The sequence below is a fragment of the Lepisma saccharinum genome, unplaced genomic scaffold (assembly GCF_977018435.1).
Source record: "Lepisma saccharinum unplaced genomic scaffold, izLepSacc3.1 HAP1_SCAFFOLD_98, whole genome shotgun sequence".
In the NCBI taxonomy this organism is placed as follows: domain Eukaryota; kingdom Metazoa; phylum Arthropoda; class Insecta; order Zygentoma; family Lepismatidae; genus Lepisma; species Lepisma saccharinum.
The window spans coordinates 814,579-836,109 of record NW_028142928.1 but is presented as its reverse complement, the minus strand read 5'-3'; positions in this window follow the sequence as shown (position 1 = coordinate 836,109).

Below are 21,531 nucleotides of genomic sequence, written 5' to 3'. Positions count from 1 at the left end.
ATTAGTTGTGAAAGCTGAAGTTCATGAGCCTCCATTGAGGGAGAAGTTAGTAACTAAAATAGGCGAGTTGAAAACATTTTTGGAGGAAGTTAACAATAAGGAATTGTCTCCTAGTGATTTGTGTAGTGAATGTGTTCCTAATTTTGAGAAAGTCGGGAATAGTCTTCGTATTTTAGTAAATAAACTGGAAAATGGAAGTAAAAGAAAATGTTGCACCTCACCAACTATAGTTGACTTCGAATCAAAGAAATCAGTGGAAGATGAAACGCTGAATAAGTTTAACATAAAAGATAATAAAGTGGGTTTTAGTGCTAATCAGTGCAAGAATAGTATACAAACAACAGCAATGGAGAAAGTTGAGAAAAAATGTGTACTTGAAGATTATGAATTGATGGGAGACAGTCAATTAGTGAGATTTGCGAACGTTGTGTTAAACAGATCAGTGAAATTTAAGGAAGAAGGAAGAAGATATGTCGGTTTGTGTGAGAGTGGGTGTAAAGTTGATGACTTGTTACAAAAATTAAGGAAAATAGAACATAGCATCAAGTTCGATAAAGTGTTAGTTTTAATAGGTACAAATGATATCTTAAAAAGAGGAAAAAAGGAAGATTTTAAGAAATCCTACGTAGAGTTAGTAGACTTATTAGTGAACAAGAGTGAAGAGATTGTTTTGTGTACGGTTCCTCCTGTGCCTGCAGTGGCGGATTATAGCAGTTATGATCATTGGAAAAACTTACTTTCTTTAACAGAGTGATTAAAGAGTTGGGAAAAAGAGAAAAAGTTCAAGTGCTCAGCCTAGATAGTTTGTTTTTGAAGGATAACGGAGAAATTAACTTAGATAAATATGAGAAGACGATGGGAAATGGTTATAATTATTGACAAGACTTGGTGAATTGGAATGAAGTAGCAATGAGTGAATTTGTAATGCTTTTTGAAAAGAGTTTATTGCAAGTGTGTGAAATTGACGTGAGGTGGTATGAAGATTTAGTGGATGAAGATAGTGCATTTAATGAAGAAATTTTGAATAGTTCGGCTAACAGAAGAAAGATTAAACATTCAGTCTGAGTGAAAGCTGAGGTCAATAAACTTCAAATGACATGCTTAGTAGACACCGGAAGTATGATTTCGATTATGTCCGAGAAGACATGGAAAAAGGTCACATCTGAGGTGACAAGACCTTCATTAACAAAAGTAGATAATTTAATTTTGATTGACTACACAGGAAAAAAGAAATCTAGAGTGCTAGGAAAAACAGTGACTATACTTAACCTGGAAGGAACTGAATTATTGATGGAGTTTGTAGTGGTTAAAGATCTTAATCTACCAGTGATATTAGGAAGCGATTTTTTGTTTACGATAGAAGGGGTGTTAGACTTTCAAGAAAAGAAGTTGTTTTTTAATAGAGAAGTTAGAAGAAACGTTATTAAGTTTTTACCCACACAATATGAAGAGGAAGAATGTGAAAAGAAAGCTAATGTGAGTCGCGTACGAGTGGAGAGAGATGATTGTTTGAAATATACTGAGAGAGCTGAAGTGTTGCCAACTGCGAAAGTTAAAGACCAAAGAGATGCTACAATGAATGATTTGTGGGAACGAATACAATTTTCTGAAGAATTAACTAGTAAACAAAAGATGGAGTTGTTGGATGCATTGTCTCCTCTAGTAGATGTTTTTTTCTGATAGACCGGGTACTTGTAATAAGTTTACATACGACATCAAGTTAATAGACGATGAACCAGTTGTGGGAAAATTCTATTCTGTACCTTTTGCATTGAAAAATGAAGTGAGAGGACAAATTGAGCAGTGGCAGAAAGATGATATTGTAGAATTGGGTCACTCACCATATTTAAATCCACTTTTGGTAGTGCCTAAGCCTCGAAGTGATGAAAAAAGAGTTGTGGTAGATTTTCGTGCAACCAATCAAAAGATAAGACTAGAACAAAACAGAGTAGTTAAATTAGATGAGATTTTGTTAAATTTCAATGGAAAGACGTATTTTACCTCTCTTGATCTGTCGGCAGGTTATTTTCAGATACCACTTACAGAAAATAGTAAGGCATGTACGGCATTTATTTTGGAGGGGAAGATGTACAAATTTAAGATATTACCTTTTGGAATTACGACAGGCGTTTCTGCCTTTACTAGTGCTTTGAATCATGTTTTGGGAAATGTGTCAGAATTTTGTATAATATATGTTGACGATTTATTAATTTTTGATAGTACTTTTGAAGAGCATGTAAAACATTTGCAAATTGTATTGAAAAAATTGCACGAAGCTGGAATGACAGTTAAGTTAAGAAAAACAGAATTTTGTAAGAGGGAAGTTATGTTTTTGGGACACCTTATTTCTGGTTCTGGTGTAAGGGCCAATCCTGAAAAAGTAAAAAGCATTTTAGAATTGCAAGAACCTAGAAACAAAAAGGAGATACAGAAGTTACTGGGAAGTTTCACATGGTTGAAGAGATTTGTACCTAATTTTTCCAATATTATAGCTCCTATAGCTGATTTGTTGCATAAAAATAAGAAATGGCAATGGGGAGCCATAGAACAAGCAAGTTTCGATAAAATGAAAGAGGTAATTGCTAATGAAACCATGTTATGTCACCCTAACTTTAACAAAAAAATCTATATTAGTTGTGATGCATCTTCAGTCGCTATTGGTGGTTATTTGTTTCAAATAGAGGGTGAATGTAAGAAGGTGATACACTATGTAAGTAGAAAATTGACTAAAGCTGAACAAAATTACAGCATTACTGAATTAGAATGTCTAGCAGTGTTATTTTGCATAAAGAAATTTGAAATGTATATATCAGGTCTGGAGTTTGAGGTTTTAACTGATCACAAAGCACTACAATGGCTGAATTCCGCTAAACACTGGAATCTGCGATTGTGTAGATGGTCGTTAGAATTAGGAAAACACAAATTTAAAGTAACTTATGTTAGAGGAGTGGAAAATAATTTATCTGATTTATTGTCAAGAAACAACCCGGAATTTGAAATAGAAAAAGTGTTTGTTAACACAATCGGTAACTTGAAACTTGAAAATTTACCTTTTTATAAGGAACAATTAAAACAGGCGCAACGGGAAGATGAGAGATTGAGGGAAATCATTAGTATTTTGGAAAATGTAGAGGGAAATGTTATGAGATCAAGAATAATAAATGTAAATACATTTTATAAACTAGAAGAGGGTGTTCTGTTGACTAGAAATTACCATTTTCTGGAAAATTGGAGATTGTGTTTGCCAAAAATTTTTGTAGCTGATGTGATTAAGGTTTATCATGATCAATGTGGACATTTTGGTGTTGATAAAGTAGTAAATAGGCTGATAAAATCATTTGTTTGGAGAGGAAGGAGAAAGGATGTGAGAAATTGGTTAAAGGACTGTGTTATCTGTGCGAAAACTAAACCAGATAAACACCCTGTTAAAGCCAAATTGCGTATGCATGTCATTAATACCTTAAGGGAGCAAGTATTTGTAGATTTGCAAGGCCAGTTGCCTACTGGGCCTCGTAGAGAGAAATTTTTGTTAACAGTGTTGGATGGCTTTTCTAGGTATTTAGTTGCTTACGCTATACCAAACGCTACTACAGAGAAAGTTCTGGATAAGCTGGTTAATTGTTACTTCGTTCATTTGGGTATACCGAAAAGATTGATTTGCGATAGAGGATCTTGTTTTATTAGTAAACAGTTCAAACAGAAAATGAAAGAGTTTGGTGTTGAGATATATTACTGTAGCAGTTATCATCCTAAAACAAATTTAGTAGAACGTGCTCACCAGGAGATTAACCGACTCATGAGAATATATTGTGAAGACATGCATAAAGATTGGCCGTTGTATGTTAGTACAATTGTTAACTTATTGAATTATTCCATAAATGAAACTCTAGGAGAAGCTCCTGTCTCAGTACATTTAAATGAACAGATTGATGGAAATTTGAAAGCTACATTTGGAATCGAAAATGAAATTAATGTTAACTGGAGTAATAAACTAAAAATGGTGAAAGTCAAAACTTGTGAAAAAAGACAGAAAGTTGTAGATAAACACGCTGAAAAAGAAGTAGGTAGAACTGAAATTGTAGAAGGTGATTTAGTATTTTTGAAGACTCATAAGCATAGTTCATTAATTGATAAAAAGATTGCTAAATATTTTGACTTGTTTAGAGGGCCTTATTATTGTATGAAACAAACTAGAAATGGAGTTTTTGATCTATTAGATTGTGATACTGAGGAGTTGGTAAGTGACCAACATGTAGAAAACCTTAAGTTATGGAGATGTTCAAGGGAAAAGAAAATTGAGTACTGTAAGAAATTGAATGTTACAATGTAATAGGCTAGGTTTTGAAAACCGAAAAATACTTTTCATTTGAATTTAGAAGGTACTAAGTTTTAGAGCTTTCAATGAGAATTTGAACAATTTTTAGTAATTAGTTGATTAGAAAAGAAAAGTGTAGTGTAGTTGCTTGTATAAATGTTAATATGTTTAAAGTTTATTTTTTAGGATAAGAATGTTAGTTTTTTTTAAGTGTAATGAAAGGAAGCGTGTTGTCGAGTTATTGTATGTGAAAAAAAAAAGAATTTTATATTTTATATAAAAATTGGAATATAGGTTCCTATGTATTTGTTATATTATTGGTGTATTTAGAGAAATGTGTTTCATAAGAACTTGATATGTTATTATGTATTAATTATTATTAGGCAAACAGTGTACTACTTCAAAGGATAAAGGATGGTGGAAAATAAGGTATTTACCAAATATTGTATAATCTCTTGTACTTTTATATTATCTCTTGTACTTTTATATTTTGTGCTTTATAAAATAAATGTCAAATTTGAATATAAATTTTGCCAACACAATGTGGTGATAGGGAATGATGATGCGTGTGTAGTGATTATACGAGGAGTGTTCAAAAAGTGAATGACCAACCGAGGAAGTCAAGTGACGAAAGTGAATAGAACTGATCATTTAGGACCAACCTACAGAAATAAAAATTGCTCATTTGACTCGAAATTTTTATTTTTGCCCAGGGAGGGGCAGATTGTGACCGAGTACTTTGGGTCACGTAAAATAACGCACACGTAGGACGAAAGGGTGATTACGAAGAACAGGAATAGTGCGTAGGAAGAGTGTTGGATTACAGTGAGCGGGTTTTGCATAGTGGCGCAATAGAAGCTGTCGCTAGGCGGGTAAGAGCTTGAATGCTCTTGGTTAACATTGCATGGTGTGATTATGCAAAGACTAATCACAGCCTTAGAGTTGCAATGGGGTGAGTGATGCAAAATGAACGAGAACAGTGCGTTTGGGAACAGAAAAGGCGTAACATCAACTTTCTCGTCGTGGAAAGATTTCCTCGGTTAGGAGTAGTGTGCATTCGGACGTCGCGTCGCGAGTTTCCCGCGATTGATCAAACTTGATCCTGGCGTCGCGAAAATACTTTTATAATCACACATCACATTCTCTGGCATTAAAAACAGCATAAGAAGAAAAGTTGATACCACTGTTTATAGTGTAAATTGTAGTGAATATAGGAGTTTAAGGTTTATTTTCAAATACAAGGTAAAATGAGATATTAGTGGTTTATTTCCTTTTGTGTTAATCTTTTCACAGTACGCAAATTAGCTAACTTAAGACTTGCGAGTGACTGGTCGGTCTGGTGCCATAAACCCAGAGCTCGTAAGTCGAATCAGGGTACTACCATCAAAGCAAGAGTAAAATCAGAAAGCAAGTAAGCAATCTCAAAATTGAAAACGGTTGAAACATCCGACTCATGTTCATTACCTATGAATAAGTAAAAGTAGCAGGGTGTATGACGAAGAACGTATTATTCAAATCCTACAACAGCACAATGAATGTGCTGGAGATGAAAGGGGTGAAGAGGACAGTCTAAACTTAATAGACTGTGACTAGAGCGACGAAAGCCCTGATTACATACCAAGTGATGAACAGCATATTTTGATGAAGTTACTGCAGAAAAAAATCAGAGAATTGATCAAATATGCGAATATCTGGAAAATGAAAATTACAATAGGTAAAATAAGGTTAGTGTTATAGGGTTAATGACACCCACTAATAACACTATGGATTGTAGTTCACATAGTATATCTATTTACACTTACAGACATCCACACATTCCATCCGCATACCCATCGGTACAATCGCATGAGGGAAAGGACTTCTTCACATTTTCAGGGTCCCGCATGTGAAGGTCGTTCATAATGGACCGAATGTATGAACATATGTAAGAAGACGTATGTGGTGGAGCAGCGAATTACAAGAATTGAATTTGTAATCCTTACAAAACAGTGTACCCTTTCAGCGAACAGAAACTCAAATACCTATTACGTTTTATTAAGTAAAATAATTGAAAGAATAACTGAAAATCAGGAAGGAAGAGAAAGAGGAAACGGGTTATTAGTTGCGACCTGGAGAAGGGAGACAAAATTCCAGATCAAACTCATGTTATAGTTCCTGACAAAGAAGAACGAGAAGGTGAAAATGGCATTATTTGGAAAACCAAACAGCTGATATGAATAAATATATAACAACGGGAACGAATATTGTGTACATTAAATCTGGACCTATGAGATACACTGATGCGGAACCAAATAAAAGCTTCAGATTATTTTTGACATGATATCCAGGATGAGATAGGTGAGACGAATAAATGAAAAATTAAGAGGTGAAGAAGTAATTACAGAGTTTCAAAAACAAAGGTTGGAAAAACTAGTAGAACGGAAATAAACGCTTACATTGGACATACTGACTTCGTTGGGGACTTTAAAGATAACCATTTGTCCTTCAGAATGTTATTTGATACTCAGTACTGTGGTGAAAAGTACCAATTAACCATGTCGCGTGAGAGGTTTGCGTTTTTAACTAACTGCTTTAGATTCGATGAAGAGGGAACAACGAAAAGCTGAAAGCAATCTGGTTTATTCAATTCAATTCAATTCAATGCTCTTTATTCTTGGGCGAGGTTCAGCAAATGCTGATCTACCACCTAACCCAACAAAGAAAAATGTAGCAAAGTACCTAGGTACATTATTATACATGAAGATTATAAAACACTACATAAGTAAAATAACATAAAAGAAACTATAAAGAAAAACTACTACTACACAAAGAAAATCACAAAAAGAAAACAGATGACAAAATATATACAGTGCGTGTGTACTAATAAATGAAAAGATAATAATATACATGTATTAACTTAGTTTCAGTTAAGTTTTTTCAATAATTCACAGGAAACAGTTTTTAATCATATGTGGTCTTACTTTGCTTCTGATCATCAATCAGTGAATCATATACGGCCCTACGAAAGTGTTTGTAGTTCAGTTGCTTTATTTCGTTCGGGAGTGCATTCCAGATTTTAGGTGCCACGTAACTGAATGAAGATTGCGAAACAGAAGTTCAGTAGCGAGGTATATGGAGATTAGCGGCGCTTCTGGTGGAGTATGAGTGCGTTTCACTCCTGGCTTTAAGCTTTACACTCAGATAGTCCGGGATGTTTTTATTTATAACATTGCAAGTAGTGCAGGTCATGTGCAGTTCTCTCCGTCTTGCCATGTTGAGAATTTTGTGATTAAGCACAGGAAGAACGTGTTCGTGATTTTTAAATCTGTAGACATACCTCATGCATGCATTTTGGACTTTCTGAATTTTGCCTGAGAGCCTTTTTGTGATTCTTGGCCCGTAAACAACATCGCAATAATCGAAAAGAGGATATATTAAAGATTGGACCAAATTTAATTTAATTTTGGGTGAAATAAAGTCAACAAGCGTTTAAAGGCTCTTTAGCACCGAATATCCTTTACTGCACTGTTTCAGTACATGTTCAGACCAGTCTAATTTTTGATCCATGGTCAAGCCCAAATTTCGTACTGTTTGTGAGAATTTTGCGTTCTTCGTTTCAATTAATATTTTGCATTCGCTTAGATTTATTTGTTTCACGAGATTATTGTTTCCGATAATAGTAAATGTAGATTTATTTAAATTTAGAACTAAGCCATTTGATTCACACCAGTTGCTTATATTTTTCAAGTCCTGATTTAATAGTGCAATCGCATTTTGTAAATTAAATATATCTGTCGATATATACAATTGCGTGTCACCGGCATAACAGTGCACGTTACTATATTTCACTGACGTTATCAAGTCGGCAGCTGCTAACGTGAATAACAAAGGACCCAGGATTGAACCCTGAGGGACGCCAGCACCCACTAGCAGAGGCGACGACAGTTTATCTGTTAATACACGCTGTTGCCTTCCACGGAGATACGTCTCGAACCATTTGAGTGTTATTGGAGAGAATTTGTAATATTGTAGTTTTGCAAGAAGTAGTTTATGTGGTAGCGTGTCAAAAGCTTTGCTGACGTCAAGTAAAACTAACATTGTTACATGGGATTTGTCCATTGCATGGAAAATATCGTCGGTCACTTTCAGGAGAGCAGTTTGCGTGCTATAGTGAGGACGAAAACCGGATTGTTGCGGAGGGAGAATGTTATAGTCGCCAATGTACTTACGAACTTGATCGTTTACTATTTTCTCAATGATTTTTGAGAGTACCGGCAAAATACTAATGGGGCGAATGTCATTTACAGAGCTCGGTTTATGTTTCTTATGTATGGGAATGACCTTTGCCTCCTTCCAAGAATGCGGGAAACAGCCTGTGAGGAGGGAAAAATTAATGATATGCGTTAATGGCGGAAGGATTTGGGGAAGTGAGAGTTTTATCATTTTTACAGATATGCCGTCAACTCCGGCCGCGTTTGATCGGATTTTGTACACGAATTTTCTAACAAGGATTCATCCACTTCACGAAAACTGAAATCAGCCGCAGTCTCACTGAAACAGCCAGCCTAATAACGCTCACACTGCCGAGAAACTTTCTCTTGGTTTATTTTCAAGTCGCGGCATACGTTCACAAAGTGAATATTTAGGACATTAGCATCATTTAATGTGGGAGGAAGTTCCCCGATTTTGTTTTTACCACTATAACCCCAATTCCGCATATGTTGCCATATGTGCTTCGAATCATTGGACGAATTTATGATATGTTCGAAATACGCTTTTTTCTCCTGTCTTACGACCGATGTTGCGAAATTACGTAATCTCTTGTATTCGGTCCAATGTTGAGAATTATTTGTCCGCTTAAATTTCAGTAGCTCGTTATCTCTTAATTTCATGATTAACTTAACATTTTCTGTTATCCAGGGTGCTTTTCTCTTAGTTGCGCGAACGGTTTTCAATGGAGCATTTTTATCAAACACCGCATTCAATTTTTCGGTGAAGAAACGCACTTTATCTTCAATGCTTGCAAATTCCATTAACGTATTCCAATTTATTTTGCTTAGGTCGTTTTCGAGGTTGTCTTTCACTATCGCATTATAGTTCCTGTAAGTAATAATCGTCCCCTTAGGCTTTGTTTTACTGAAACGCAGAGAGACATATGTCAAACAATGATCGGAGTTGCTGACTGGTACAGAGACACCGGAATTTATGACATCAGATAAGTTATTTACGAAGATCGGATCAATTAAGGTTTGAGTGTTATGTGTGATACGAGTGGGTTCCGTTAGGATTTGGGAGAGCTGGAACTGTTCAGCAAGTGACCGGACGTAACGTGTGTCGGGCTCATTTGGCTTTAAAAAAATCTACGTTTATGTCACCAGTAGTACAGGTGCACGGGTTCTGAAACCTCATTTGGGGCTCGAATCATCATGTGGGGCTCGCAGTGTTGCCAACTCACCTCACGAAAATTTCACCAACTGATATTTTGAAGCCTTTCACGGTGTATGTTAACCTCACAAGCAGTGTTGCCAACTCGGCGTAGCCTTTTATGGTGTATGTTAACCTCACCAGCAGTGTTTCCAACTCGGCGTAGCCTTTTATGGTGTATGTTAACCTCACAAGCAGTGTTGCCAACTCGGCGTAGCCTTTCACGGTGTATGTTAACCTCACAAGCAGTGTTGCCAACTCGGCGTAGCCTTTTATGGTGTATGTTAACCTCACAAGCAGTGTTGCCAACTCGGCGTAGCCTTTCACGGTGTATGTTAACCTCACAAGCAGTGTTGCCAACTCGGCGTAGCCTTTTATGGTGTATGTTAACCTCACCAGCAGTGTTTCCAACTCGGCGTAGCCTTTCACGGTGTATGTTAACCTCACAAGCAGTGTTGCCAACTCGGCGTAGCCTTTCACGGTGTATGTTAACCTCACCAGCAGTGTTTCTAACTCGGCGTAGCCTTTCACGGTGTATAATTTTTAGCTTTTTTTTTGTGTGTGTGTGTGTGTTTGTGTGTGTGTGTGTGTGTGTGTGTGTGTGTGTGTGTGTGTGTGTGTGTGTGTGTGTGTGTGTGTGTGTGTACATGTGCCCGGGCGAGGCGTAGCCTTTCACGGTGTATGTTAACCTTACTAGCAGTGTTGCCAACTCGCTTTACAAAACACTCACTGAAATGGCGCTCGCTAAAAATGGGCGCACAAATAGAGAGTTCTGCAACCTCTTTTGAGACTCGAATCATCATTTGAGGCTCGTCGTAGCTTTTTATGATGTATTGAGCACAGAGTTGGCAACACTGTGGGCCTTTACTGTAACCTTTTATGAGGGGGGCATACTGATCTATTACATGCTAACCAAAAACTCTTAAGCAATATTGGGAGACAGGCATGTTTTTTTGTAATGACACGGACGGAAATATGCATACCTCTGTCTTCCACATGTATGTAATGCGATTTGAGGAGAAGAGGGTCAATTAACCTTATGGCTGACAATGTTCTATAAAATAACAATTTCTATGAACTCTGTAAATTTCCGAACATATGTTGTATTCATACTTTTACTTATCTTCGAGTGTACATTACAAATCTGCAAACAGATTTTGGCTAACTCGTACCGTTTAAGAGATAAACCTACTTCCGGTCGCCATTTTGGATTTCCGAGCATAGGTTGTATTCACACTTTTACTTATCTTCGAGTGTACATTACAAATCTGCAAACAGATTTTGGCTAACTCGTACCGTTTAAGAGATAAACCTACTTCCGGTCGCCATTTTGGATTTCCGAGCATAGGTTGTATTCACTCTTTTACATATCTTCGAGTGTACATTACAAATCTGCAAACAGATTTTGGCTAACTCGTACCGTTTAAGAGATAAACCTACTTCCGGTCGCCATTTTGGATTTCCGAGCATATGTTGTATTCACATTTTTACTTATCTTCGAGTGTACATTACAAATCTGCAAACAGATTTTGGCTAACTCATACCGTTTAAGAGATAAACCTACTTCCGGTCGCCATTTTGGATTTCCGAGCATAGGTTGTATTCACACTTTTACTTATCTTCGAGTGTACATTACAAATCTGCAAACAGATTTTGGCTAACTTGTACCGTTTAAGAGATGAACCTACTTCCGGTCGCCATTTTGGATTTCCGAGCATAGGTTGTATTCATACTTTTACTTATCTTCGAGTGTACATTACAAATCTGCAAACAGATTTTGGCTAACTCGTACCGTTTAAGAGATAAACCTACTTCCGGTCGCCATTTTGGATTTCCGAGCATATGTTGTATTCACATTTTTACTTATCTTCGAGCGAGTGTATATTACAAATCTGCAAACAGATTTTGGCTAACTTGTACCGTTTAAGAGATGAACCTACTTCCGGTCGCCATTTTGGATTTCCGAGCATAGGTTGTATTCATACTTTTACTTATCTTCGAGTGTACATTACAAATCTGCAAACAGATTTTGTCTGTTTCTCTTTGTTTTAGAGATATTCCAAAATTATATATATATTTGATAAGCGACAACAACAGAGCCATCTCTGTACAAATGTTGGAACTCGATGAATGCTTGAGTGGGACAAGTCATTTTTTTTTTTCAGTACGTCAACATTTTTAATTTTTTTTGCCAGTGAATGGGTTAGGTGACTTGCAACGACGAAGGCCTTCTAGCAATACGAACTTAGCTTATGCCGGCGTAATTCGCTAAAATATCTTTAAATTTGCATATTTCTCATACCGCCGTATCTTGTTCTATTAGACCTCTTCAAGAAAATTGCCAATTAGTGAAAACTAATTGAGCACAACAGCAAAAGAGGTGCTAATAGGGCAAGCATACAATGATATGGGGATATGTGAATTGTCGGTTTCTTCGATTCAGATAAATGGATCGAATTGAAACTGGGATATTTTGCATTTTTTTTATATGATAGCTAAAATAACAGAGATTTTGATTGGCTAATAATTTATACGTGGTGTTTTCTGATTGGTTTAAGTAAGCAAAATTTCTATTGGCTGTCTAAAGCCGGAGCACAGCGCTGATTTCTCACCTTTGCTGGATTGGCAGAGGAACCCACATGGCGGGGGATAGAACCTGAACGGGCTCCACCAAAGTATAGGAGACTAGAAGCATATAATTTGGCGGAAAAACCTAAGTAAGGTCATAGAGAATATTTCAAAAAAAGATTTTTTTTAAAAACAAAAGTTAACAATTATATTTTGCATTGCACAGCATTGGATATTAAATAACATACCCCCAAAAAAATTCTGCATTATGCGTTCTGTAAAAAATTGCCCCACGTGCCAAACTGCTGTGTCAAGTAAACATTTTCAAAGGCACTGTCGTACTTGTGTGCCGGGAAAACAAATATGTGCGACCAAACTGTGCTCTAAGTGTGGAAAAAATATTTCTATTGCCAACTTCAAGCGACACCAGCTTACTTGCAAGAGCACTGGAACATCTCTACCGCAACCTTCCAAGCGAAAGGTAGAAGTAACCTCCCTCGATGCATCGCCACCTGCCAAACGCGTCAAGCTGGCGAAGATAGCAGACCGATTTGCGTTTGAGCATTTATTAGAAGACTTTAACATAACATCAGACAGCTTCTGCGATGTGCGTAGTTTTCTGGAGAGCGAGCGAGCTAAGATAATATTCATCCTCAACGATGCATTGGCTACACACTCCACTAAATTCTATGCTGTGCTATGCTGCAAGTATAAGAAACCGTCTGATGAAATATATAAATTCTTCCATGCCACAAAAGCAAAAACACTGCATCAGGTAGATGTCACTGACCTCGACAGCATCTACGACAAGTTTGTCGAGGAGCTTGTGGCAAAGCACGAGGAGCATCAGGCTGAAGGCTCGGGCGGTTCGCTGTGTGGCGACCCCCACGAACTTCGTTTGAAACTTAACAAATTCCTGCCACTGGCAGGGTCTAGCTATATTGCCCTGCCACCCGAGGTTGAAGCAAGGAAAGCTGTTCTCAATATTCAGAACAAAGACACCAAATGCTTCCTCTGGTCGGTGCTGGCAGCATTGCACCCTATACCTCGGGAAAACGGTCCACGCCGTGTTGCACACTACAAGCAGTATGAGTCGGAACTGGAGGATGCAATGGCCGGGATTGCCTACCCTGTAAAAGTCTCGCATATTCGCAAGTTTGAGGTTCGTGCTCGTGACTTGTTGGGCCTGCAATTAGCCATTAATGTTTACGGTCTCACCGAGAACAAAAATGAGGTCCACCCCATCCGGGTGAGCGACGTAGACGACGATAGTGCGCAGGAAATTCACCTTCTGCTCATCAAGAACGAAACCCATCACCACTACACCCTCATCCGTTCCCTCTCTCGGCTTGTTTCGAGCCAACAGAGCAAAGACAAAACCCACATAGAAGTTTGTCGCAGGTGCTTGTCTACATTTCATAATCAAGAACAGCAGGATTACCGGCGCATCAGAGGTCCCAACATTGCTGCTGAGAAGCTAGCTCGCCACATGCTCTACTGTGGTACCAACAAGCCTGCACGAACTATCCTGCCCGAACCTGGTGAAGTAGAGTGCTTTCGCATGCACAGTGCTATGGTGAAGCATCCTGCCTATATTGTAGCAGACTTCGAGGCCTTTCTTCAACCTCTGTCTAACTGCGAGCCCAACCCCGAAACATCCTCTACTATTTCTTTCCAAATCCACGAGGCCTCGAGTTACTCCTATGTTGTGGTGTGGCGAGACCAACATATTGCCTCCGAGCCCTATGTGTATCGCGGTCCCGACCCGGTCAAACACTTCCTGGAGAGAATGCAACAGGAAGGCATCAAGATAGGAAAGGTGCTGTTGGCCCCCAAGCCCATGCTGCCTCTGTCTCCGGAAGACAAGCATCAGCACGAAATGGCTCTAAATTGTCCTGTTTGCAACTCGGTCTTCACTGACGATAACAAAAAGGTCCACCACCATGACCATTATGGGACCGGAAGCTACATTGGCCCGTGGTGCAACAGATGTAACTCAAGAGCCAGGGACCCGCGCTTCATACCGGTCTTTTTTCACAATGGCTCGGGATATGATTTCCATCACTTGGTCACACATCTAGGGTACGACAATGCAAGAATCAATGTCCTAGCACAGAACGAGGAGCGTTATATTAGCGTCAGCAAGTGGGTGCCGATCCCCGGCGACTCAAAAAGCAGGAGCATCGAGCTTCGGTTCCTCGACTCTCTGAGGTTCCTCCAGGCAAGCCTGGATGCTCTTGCTGGGAAGCTCAGAGACGACCAACTAGCCATTACCACATCAAGTTTCCCGAACTTAGATGTCGCACTCATCAGACGTAAAGGGGTCTACCCCTACGAATACGTCACCGACCCTTCCAAGTTCGAAGAAGAGTTGCTGCCTCCCCAGGATAAGTTCTACAGCCAGCTGAGAGGTTCAGGTATTACCGACGAGGAGTACAAGCATGCTCAGTCTATGTGGGTCAAGTTGGGTTGCCGAACTTTTGGTGATTACCACGATAAATACCTGAAGCTTGATGTGACGCTTCTTGCCGATGTGTTCCAGGCGTTTCGGGCGACTGCGATAAACATTTACAACCTGGACCCTGTATATTTTTACAGCCTTCCTGGACTGGCATGGTCGGCCATGCTCATGCTGACTAAAATTAAACTTTCACTTATCTCCGATGTTGATATCATGCTTTTCATCGAGAGAGCTATCCGGGGCGGCATGGTCCAAGTGTCGCAACGCTTCGCACACGCCAACAATCACCACATGGCCACTGGTTACGACCCCTCCCAACCATCAAGCTACATCATGTACACTGACGTGAACAACCTTTACGGGCACTCCATGATGCAGCCACTCCCAACAGGACAGTTTGAGTGGGTTGATCCTTTATACCACGACATCGAAAAAGAGTGCGACGAGCTTGGGTTTTTTGCCGAGGTGGACCTTGACTTCCCCGAGAAGCTGCAGGATACATTCTGTGACCTTTCGCCTGCTCCGGAATTCAAGTGTCCACCTGGCTCGGATCAACCGAAGCTCGTCATGGACTTTGAGCCCAAAAAGCGTTATGTGCTACACTACCGGAACCTCCAGTGGTTAATGCAGCAAGGGGTCTCGGTCAAAGCAGTTCACCGCGTGCTCTTGTTCAGGCAGTCTCCATGGTTGAAGCCGTACATCGAACTGAACACCGAACATCGCACTGATGCCACTTCGGAACTTGATCGCGATTTTTTCAAATTAATGAACAATGCGGTATTTGGGAAGACCATGGAGAATGTGCGAAATCGCGTTGATGTGAGGTTGGTGACGAAGAAAACACAGTGTCGTCGACTTGTTGCAAGCCCGCTGTTCAGCTCTCGAACAATTTACAACGAACAGATGTCTCTGATTCACATGAACCGGCGCGAGGTGCTACTCAACAAGCCCATCTATGTGGGAGCTGCAGTTTTGGATCTGAGCAAGTTGTGCATGTTCGAGACATATTACGACATACTACGTGCACACTACAACCACAATATCTCGCTCCTCTACACAGACACAGACAGCCTGGTGTACCATGTTCGCACGGCCGATGCGTATGGTGATATAGCCAAAGCTCCAGCTCTTGTCGAGCTCTTCGACACATCGGGCTATCCCCAGCCAAACCGGTATGGAATTCTGCCCCGGAACAAAAAAATACCCGGCAAACTCAAGGACGAGAAAGACGGGGATGTGATTGTGGAGTTTGCTGGACTTCGTGCCAAAGCCTATGCGATCCGGGCTGAGGGTTCTGTAACAAAAAAGGCAAAGGGTGTAAGCAGGCAAGTGGTTCGGGAGCACCTCAAGTTTGAGGATTACCTCGAGTGCCTCAGAACAAAATCGCCCATTCTACAAAAAGAGCATCGTATCCAAAGCGTCGATCATGTGCTTACAACTAATATTGTGAGGAAAGTTGCTCTGGATGCACACGACGACAAGAGGTGTATTCTTGAATGTGGGGTCCACACACTTCCGTGGGGCCACTATCGCCTCCAAACTAGTAAGGCCTGCCCAGAGTGCAACAAAAAGTAATAGGCAATGCAAAATGAAAAAAAAATCAATTTTAATTTACTTCAACTTCCTCGATTACATGCATGGCACAGCAAAATTAAACTTCTGGGAAACTGCTTATTGTAGTTTGTACTTGTGTACATAAAATTCCACATTTCTTATTGTGTGCTATTTTTTTAATTTTTTTTTTGTATCTAAAATTGTTCAGTTACTCTTTCATTCTTGACGTCATACACAAATGTTTTCTCTGCAATAAGAATGACACTGCACAGAGTATCTGCAGGCAAGGCGTCGTGGAACTCGCATACGATCTTTATGTTGGTACGATCGTTGACAACCACCTGCTTCCTCTTAGATGTGTTGATGACGAACATGGGTCTGCGAGCTATGAACTCGTTGGGGTTGTAGTACACGTCCACATTGCCGGAGGTCACTCTCTTGTAAGCTGTGTACGCCTCGTAAAGTTTCAGGTAATCGTTGCTCGTAATGTTTAAGTTATAATTCTCGCGTGGGAAAACTTCATTCCTGCCATTTTTGAGGTAAACATTCTTAATTTTGCAATTATCGAACTGGCTAGAATCTTTCTCTTGGTTATTATCTTTCCCTGTCTGGAAGAGCACGACCGCAAACTCAGGCATATCGTACCGGATGCTGTTGAACTGCGTAGTAACATCAAATTCAAAATGGCTGCCGGAAGCAGGTTTCTGCACACACTGGTAGCCGTAAAATTGGATGGGTACTTGGGGGTTCTTCAAAATGTCGGCTTTGTACTTGAGACCGTAATTAGATTCGTATTCTACCACAGGCATGCGCAGCTCCATGGACTGGATGACGCACTTGGCAGCGTCGGGTAGTGTGTTGGCAAGTGCTGTACCGTCTGCACCCAAGGTGCTGTAACGCATCAGCACATCGTTGTCGTTGGCGCTTCTGCGAAAAGTGACGCGTAAACCACCCTTCCACATAATCTCCGTGTAGTCGGAGAAAAAGCCTGGAAGCAAGCGCATGGGAAACAGTACTGTGTGGCTTCTCGTCGATATTTTGGTCCCCGCTTCGAATCCCCCTGCCTGGTAGTATGCTGCATCGGTCTTGGAGAGCTTCAGTGTTGCCACAGCTGTAGAAGTAATCCCGGGGTAGTCAACCCTATCGATGACGGTGCCATGCTTTCTAACTTCCACTTGCGAGAACAGATGCGGTACAAAATTGTCCACAAGTTTTAAATTTGCATTGGCGTTAAATGCTTCCCCGTTGTCTCTCTTCACCACATCAAACTTGATATACAAATCAGCTCTGTGAGGGTGAATGAACCCATCCCCGACGTCCACATCGTATTCAATCTCCCTGTTCGGTTCGTTCAAATTGGCGAACGTGCGACGATTGGGTGGGAAGGACTGCAACTCGTAACTTTCGATTTGCTCCATGATTGTTATTTATTATATGTTAATCTCCACGACGGCGGTGGTAGTAGCTCCGGCAAAATTCACCACCTCCCCCTTCTCGTTTGTCACTGCCAATTCTATGTTGTCTATGCGATTACGAGATATAGGGAAGTATATCGGTGGTGAGGGTGTGTATATAATCGGTTCCATGAATTCAGAGTTTGGTTTGAACGTAGCGATGATACCTGTCTGCTTGTGGCTGCCTGGGATGCCATCCGAGGATTTGGTGATCATGCCTTCTGCCACATTGCAATGTATGTTCAGAGTCTCGATGGCTAGAAATTTAGGAATGTTGGCACCGATGTACTTGATGCCAGGTTCGAGCTTTGTGTTGTTCTCGAATCCCAGAAGCTCTCCAACAGTGCCTAGGTCTACTGTTTCCGTAGCAGACACAATTTCAACTCTGTGAGTTACAGAATTTTGAGATAGCAGTATATTTCTTGGCAATTGGGCTTGCAAGGTAGACAGATTGTACTGTCCTGGCGTGATAACTATTTTTTCATTTCCAACAGTAATTTTGTTATTGTGCTCCGTGACATTGGGTATCAGGTACATGCTGTAGAATGCACGAAGAGCAATAGATTTAGGATAGATGATGTCGTCATGCAACGCGAGTTTCAAGACCGAAGTCTCGCTAGTGAGATGGAACACTCCCATGGTGTTTTAGGTACCACAATGTTTTCTGAAAATGCTCCACTGAGGGGTTATTTATTTTAGACATGTATGCGAGAATGGAAAGGCATAGGTGGCCGCAGTTAACATCGGTGAAACCCTGGATGCGTTCGTCATTGTAGTAGAGGTTGGCAACACTGAGATACTTCACCAACCTGGCAGGCGGTGTGCCACCGAACGAATCGAAAACAAATGCTTTGTCATCCTTAATTTTGAGGTAGCATATCCAATGTGTACCAGGATTTTTGTAACTGTCCAGGTTGACCACGCCATACTCTTTTTTCTTCACAGCAGAGGGTAGAGAATCGGACATGAAAACACCCCTGAAGTTCCTTATTCCCAACGGTTCGATCAGAGATTCAATATCGAAGTTGGACAGGGCTTCTTCTTTTTTTTATATTTCTTCAAAGCATCGAGGTTGTTTTTTCGCTTTTTGGTCACACCTTTCCCCTTCTTCTCCATAGCCAGGTTGTGACGTTTCTGTTCTTCCAGCTCGGTCTTGTTCTTTTTTGCATCGATGACGGTTTTGGCAATGGCAGCACTGCCTCCTGCCAAGCTGCCCACTGCACCCAAAGCTGCCAAGATGGCCGGAATGCTGAATATGAAACCTCCAATCTTCTGCTGCTTCCGCGAATGCTGCAACTTTTTCAATTGTGGAGTGCTGAGCAGCAATTTCATTCCGTGTCCTTTAGACAAGCATGAACGTTTCTTCTCGCGTTGTTTCTTGGTGAGTAACCCATCGAGGGTACCCAGCGTTTTCAGATTCGAATATGGTATCTGGTACACGACGCCCTTGGCCTTCATGATGTAATTTTTTTTTACGGTATGTTATTTTATATATGTTCAGAGATTTTTTGTTTTCCCTCCCGTGTAATTTTTTTTACGGTATGTTATTTATATATACTTTGCAGCTATTAAACAAATTCGATTATGTGCTTTGTTTTCTTACCAAGAAGTTCTTTTGTCCCCTTGTACACGATTCGAGTTGTGTTCTCGATTAAAATGGATAGCTTCTCGTCGGATAACATGCTAGCGTATCGATCTGGTAAAAATAGACTGTATTGTCCGTTGAGCAACAGACGTACTTTAGGACCAAACTGGGTTGCAACAATTGAACCAGAAGTTATTGCATAAGGTTTGTCCATTTCCAATTCCTGAATTTTTATATATTCGACTGACAAATTTAGCATTTGTTTTAATGCCTGGACGTCACTAATTTTTTCACTCATATCGAAGAAATATTTTTTTTACAGTGTGTTATTTATAGAAAAAAGTTTCGGCATTGTCTAATGCGATGAGGTGATCGATGATCCTGCTGGTTTCAGCATTTGAAGCATACCAGTCGTCTGTATATCGTCTCCTCCCCTGTCTCCACTCGTGAAGTTTGTCCATCTTATCAGCTAATTTTTCATCAGCAGCCCGAAAAAAAAGCTTAGAGAGAAGAAGAAGATTTCACACCGCTTATTTTTCTCAGATGATCTAGAAGTAGCATTTCACAGGGCAAGCAAAATTGTGGTGTTATTTTAACTAAATCAATAAGCTTTTTAACATCCTCGTGACTATCGTCGAAAGTAAATGTAAATATTTTGCATAACACTTCTGTTGGTAAGTCTGTTATATAGACATTTTTTTACTGTATGTTATTTAATTACAGCCCCCACCCCAATTTTCGTTTTGTATTCATGGCAATGGTCGTGCCCAATGCTGCAACCCGTTCACCCAGCGAGGCGTCTCTGCTGACGAGTCTCCCGAACGCGGCATGCTCCAATTTTCTATCAGCATCGTGACGCGCATCTAAATTCGCATATGTGTTGTAAGCAATGTCGTGATCCTTGCATGCAGCATCCAGCAGATTTACCCCCTTGTCTCCTCTCTCCAGTCGCCGTTCCAGTTTAGTACCCGGTCCGCAGTATTGGTAACCTGGTAGGTGCATCTCGAAGGGTAGCTTGTTGATGATGTCGTTCACGAGACCTCGACCCTCGGCCACATTCCAGAATTTGGGAGGCAGGGTGTTGATGATTTTGATAAGGTAACCTATACCTTTGTTGTCGTTGACAATAAAATTGCTAAGCTTGGTGCTAATCATGTCCATGATGCCCACCTTCTCGTTGTGGAAGTTGCGATTGCCTGCATTTTCTTCGCCTGCGATAACCAGCAATCGATCTACAAGCTTCCTTACGTCGTCTACCCAAACAAACTCTTTAGGTAGGGTATTGTAGAGTTTGACACCGCTGCCAGTCTTGAGCTGGTTCCATATTGGCTTGATGAGGTTCCTGTATTTTTCTCCACTGCTTGATTTTACGCGATTCTGTGTTGCATCGTTGTTTTGGTACAGGGCATCCGTCATGATTAAAATTTCTGTGTAACTTTGGTAATCCTCGTCTGTGTAATCTTTAGGTTGCTTTTTGGTGATAAGTTCCCACAGGCCCACAGTGCCAGGATACCTAGTCCAGCTGTTCTTCTCGCCCAAATTAATTTTCACGTCGTCACCTTCGAACGTAACTTTCGATTTCCCAATTTTCCAAACCACACCCTCGTTAGGTTCCACAAAGGGGTACAATCCAAACACCTCGTCCTTTTCAAATTTCCCGGTGCTCAGGTAATCTCTCGCCAACGGACCTAATTCAACTACCTTGTCCGAAGAGGTACTGCCTAGAACCTGACGTCTCAGAGGTGCAGCTCCAAGTTCGAACGGGGTAGTGTGAATACTGGATATCGGTGTAGGCACAGCATAATTTCGAGCAGCAAGTGGCACGAGCTCGTTGATTAAATCTTTATTTTGCTCGGTAACATCTTTGATGTCTTTACCTAGTCCACTTATAGCATCGATGATAGGTTGGTCCTGTCGCTTTTTCTCTTCGTAAATTCCGCGATTCTCTGATTTCCAACCCCTGAAGCGTTTGGCCAGGTAGTCGCGCAGCTTCAAGTTGTCGTCTGCGAGTTTGCGTTTCATTATTTGTTATTTATAATACGTCAAGACGTTTCTTGTAACGTCGCAACGTTTAGAAAGTTGTTTATTTTGTTTCTGTATTTTCCGTCATTGGGTTTCCTCGTCATGTCTATCGTGGCGAATCCGAAATCATCTTGATTCCAGCATGAAGAGCAAAATTTGGAAAACTGAT